The following is a 4,692-nucleotide window of genomic DNA, read 5'->3' as shown; positions in this document are numbered from 1 at the left end:
GCTGAGTAGGTGTGAGAATGCCAAGGGCCCAGTCTACTGGGCTCAATAAATATTTGCTAAATAAATGACTTTGGTGGTGGAATTGTAGCTAGAAAGGGGAGAAAGGCCACCGCAGGACATAATCGGGGGTGAGACACAGCTTGTAGCACCACTGACCATGCTGGGCAGGCAGGGGGCAGATTGCTCCCCTAACCAGCCCCCTGCCCACCTTGGAGAGAAGAATGAGCCAACGAAAAGCTTGAATGAGTAGTAAAAGCTGGAAATGGCCAGGAGGTGACGTCCACGCATCGACTGCCGTATGCAGCACGTGCTGGGCACTCCCTCGGTCTGGTGGCCAGCTCTCCGGGCAGCCCCAGCCAACCCACCGACAGGTGGGACAAAGCAGTTACAGAGATACTGAGTCCTACCAGCAGATGGCCATCGAGCACATATCCTGTGCCACGCTGGGTGCTTCGCCAAATGGGGGGAGCCTGTGTTCAGGGAAAGGGGGCCTGTGTTGGTTCAGGTTCAGGCTTCACTCCAGGTAAGCTTCAGGCCACCTTCCCATGCAGGTCAGAACTAAACGCCCTGCAGACAAATGATGGGCAGGTGGCTCCATCCTAAGTGACAGCAGCCTGGCACCGCCGCCCTCCTCGCGGCTGTTGGAGCCCCCGGGTGTGTAGCTCCTTCTCGCTGCTGGATCACTGAGTTTCCCATAAAATGTTCTTTAGCTCATAACTGCTTGGATGCTTAGAAAATGCTGTCCCTCATCACAGCCCAGCTCAGATAGCGCCTCCTGGCCAAACTGTTGGCAGCTCTCCGGCCACAGTGGCCCAGGCGAGAGCAGGTCAGGTGGTCTGAGGGCAAACACAGGTGTTCGACAACTAGCCGTCTGGGCACAGAGTGACAGCAAAGCTGGGAGGGGAAGCCAGGCCAGGAATCCCCTGGGGTTGGTCTTCAGGAAGGTGTGCTGCTCAAAACGGAGTGAACGCCCCCTACCAGGTGACAGAGGGTGAAAGGCTCCCCTCTAAAGGCACCTCTACAGGGAGCCTGCACGCTATTGCTGGGGTCACTGACCAGGACCTCACCGGGTGTGCGGAGGTGGCCGGACCATTGAAGGGCCCCGGTACAGGTCAGGGGCCGCGGCCCTGGTAGCGCAGGCCTGCCTGTGTTTGCGGCGGGCCACATGGAGTGGCAGGTGGCTCTAGGAAGTGTGATGTTCACTGGACGGCCAGCCCTACTCGGAGCAGGAGCCAGGACCCTGCCTGCTGCGGGAGCCCAGGGACAGACATGGAGAAGACCGGGTCATCCGTCAGAATGCTGCCTGCACTCTGCCTCCTTCACCTCAGCACCCGTCTCTCAGGCCCGTGCTGCGGCTCACACATCAGCGTTCCTTCGGGAACAGTGTCCTGCCTGGCCTGGCAGAGCGCCCCTCCGCGCCCAGGCAGGAGCAGAGCAGGGAGCCTCTCCTGTCATAGCTACTCCTTCCAGGTACAATGGGGGGCCTCTGCTCGCTTCTAATTGTCCATTATGATCTGGAATTCCACAATTAGATATGCATTCCTTTGGCTTCCTATTTTCTTCCCTGTTAAAATACACACATCGCCGGCAGCCTGTGTCAGTCACTCACAGGTTCTATGACTGCACAGAAGCCACTCCTGGCCTTAGGCGCTGCTCCCTGAGTTGGGGAGCAGGGAGCTCTCAGAAGAGGAGTTCAAGCCCCACGCTACCATCTCCTCCTTCTCAACTTTTCGATCAATCTGGCCCTGCCCCACGTTAAAAGCTAGCCGCCCTGTAAATGCGCTTCACGGTGGATGCTGCTTATTTCTGCTCCCCGGCGTGCTCTGCCTCTCTCCCCGGGGCGTGCTTTAACGGGGGTGGAGTTCACGCGATGAACGGCACAGAGGCTTGGAGGCCAGAGGCCTGGCTTCCCATCAGGCTTCCGCTCAGCAGCTGCGGGACTGTGGCCGCTGCCCTGGTCTTAGCCCCGCTGGGGGAAGGGGGCAGAAGTTCTCTCATCCCAGCAGGGAGCTGTGACGGTGCAGCGTGGTCGGGTCACAGCAAGCCCTTTCTCCCTCCCCTTGACCTCCCGCTGGGCCTGACACGAGCGCCATGGGATCCGCGGGCCTTGCTCAGCCCCACGGCCTGGAGACCACGTGGCCTCCTCATGACCCAGCTGGCGGCGTTTCATTTTCCCTGGCCGTAGTCTCTCTCCTACCTGCTGTTCTGGTGAGCTGGCCACATGGCAGCCGGGTCCTGAGAAGACAGGTGCCTTTTCTGAGCCACTGGAACGGAAGTCCCCAGTGCTCCCCAGAGCAGGCTGACCTGTCCAGCCACACCCGAATCTCCAGGCGTGTGCTAAACCACGGACTCCCGGCCTGCCCCCAACCTCCTACACAGACACCCCGGGAATGTGGCCTGGAACCCCATGTTTGCCGGGCAGGTGATTCTCATGTAATCCGAAGCCTGAGGGCTGTTGTCCGACACTCTACGCTCAGTGTTTATACTGGCTATTGCGACGAAGCCCGGGAAAGCGTTTGTTCACCCTACTGGCTAGTCATGGCAGCTAGAACACCTTTTCCACTGGCCACTGAGCCCAAGGAAACAATCGGCCTGGATGCTCACAGCTGGCTAGTGACAGACACAGAGGTAATCCAAGTTCAATGCTCCCGGGTTCAGCTCTCGCTCCTCTGCGCCATGCTGCCCTCGGGCAGGTTAGTAAGAAGCTAGAAAGATTTATTGGCAGGTGACATGGGGAGACTGAGAAAGAGAGCTAAACGGATGGCTGAGCAATTTACAGCGGCTAATAAAGTGCAAGGTCTGACCTTCCCTAACCAAGGACACTTAGGAGCAAACGGTTCCCACATTCCAGGCTGTGCCGGGCAGACCCACCTGGGTTCCAGCCCCTCTCGTGACAGTCTTTGAAGATGAAACTGACCAGAGAGTGACCCTGATCTCTCTATGTGGTCATTTTAATGCAGCCGCAAGTCAAAGGACACACTGGGAAACTTGATGAATATTCTGACTGAGGCCTCCCTGAACATTCCAACTTTTTGAGAACAGATACAAACCCTTGAGACAAAGGACCCAGTCCATGCTCTGCCTTGGCACGTCCCCCACCTCTTTCCTCAGGAGTGCATCTCTGCTTTCTTCCTCCTAAGCTCTAAAGGTTCTGATGAGACTTGCAACCAAGTGAGCAGTCGGCAGCAGCAGCTCGTCCAGGGCTGACCCAGGAACCCACTTCCAAAGGCTCTCCTTTTGCCTCTGTAACCTGTTTCCTGAGTCCACGCAGCCCAGCTGGCTCACTGCTCCTGCCTCTGTGACTTCCTTTCCAAAGGGCCAAGGCAGCCCAGTGTGGCTCACTCCTGTGGCTGTGATCTTGCCTCTTCTGTCCCAAGCCCTCCTTTTGTTGCACTGTCCCAGCTAATAGATGTCCTCTCAAAATCATCCAGACTCGTGTCGTGAAAGCGTTCCTGCACAAAGTCAAGAACCCACACCTGCCTCGGTCCTGGTCCCTTCCCAGTAAAAGTCTGACCCTCCACCACCCTCAATCCTTTCAGACAAAGAGCCCACTTAACAAAGGATCCACAAAATCCTCAGATTCTGCAGGAAAACATTAAAAAATAAGTGTGTGTGTGTGTGTGTGTGTGTGTGTGTGTGTGTGTGAAAGAGAGAAGAGTGAAAGAGAGAGAGAGAGGTGACAAAGAAAGAGAGAAAGAGAGAGAGAGCTCCCCCTTTTCCTGCTTGTGTTCATTATATTTTCTCTTATTTTAAAATTCACCATAGAAGTTAGATGCCTGATACGTGCTTTTCAAATTCCTGAAAGTACAATCATAATTAAATTCCATTATGGGGAGGAATTTAGATGACTACGGACATGTCTTCTTAGCACTGAGATTTGATCTATGTGCCCACTTAAGCGTCTTACATGCTTCCTATATTGGGAACTGTTATATCAAGTTCCATGTTCCTAACCTGATAAAAGATTTCTGGACCCAGGCACTCATTTCAAACATTAGCTTTTCCCTGGTGGAGAAATTAACTTAATGGTGCCCAGGAAGAGGGAAGTTGAAAGAGCAGGGGTCTGAATGTCAGCAGGTTTGAGGTTCCAGCCCCAAGAATGGCTGTGGAGACCTGGGTCAGTCACTCATTCTGCAGGCCCTGTTTCCTGGTTGGAAAAATCAGGTGGAAATGTGAGCGCTCCAGGAACTGTGTTCTGGTAAGCAGGGAAGACATGCACATTCTTATAATCAAGGCGATGGTGATTCAGAAGGAAAGAACCTGTGCAACCTGCCTCATCCCAGCCTTCCCCACGCCCATCGCATTCTCCACGCAGGAAGCATTTATTGAGCACCTACTATGTGTCAGATACTGTTCCGGGAACTGGGACTCAGCAGGGAGCAAAACACACAGGATTGCCTTCCTTACATCTTAGCAGGGAGACACCGCAAACAAAATAAAAAGTTAAATAGACAGCATATTGATGACAGACAGGATTATGGAATACAAGAACTCAGGGAAGAGGGTTGAGTAGAAATGAGGCGAGTGACCAATATTCTTTAAGAAAAATTCTTGGGGGGAGGTTGGGAGTTAATGGGGGGGATGAGGACACATTTGTAATACCTTAATAATAATAATAAAAAAATTAAAAAAAGAAAGAAAAATTTTTATAACATCTCTGGCCCTGATGTTATGCAAAAATATAAGCTGGGC

Source organism: Myotis davidii, unplaced genomic scaffold (genome assembly GCF_000327345.1).
Source record: "Myotis davidii unplaced genomic scaffold, ASM32734v1 scaffold668, whole genome shotgun sequence".
Lineage (NCBI taxonomy): Eukaryota > Metazoa > Chordata > Mammalia > Chiroptera > Vespertilionidae > Myotis > Myotis davidii.
This window is presented reverse-complemented; position numbering follows the sequence as displayed.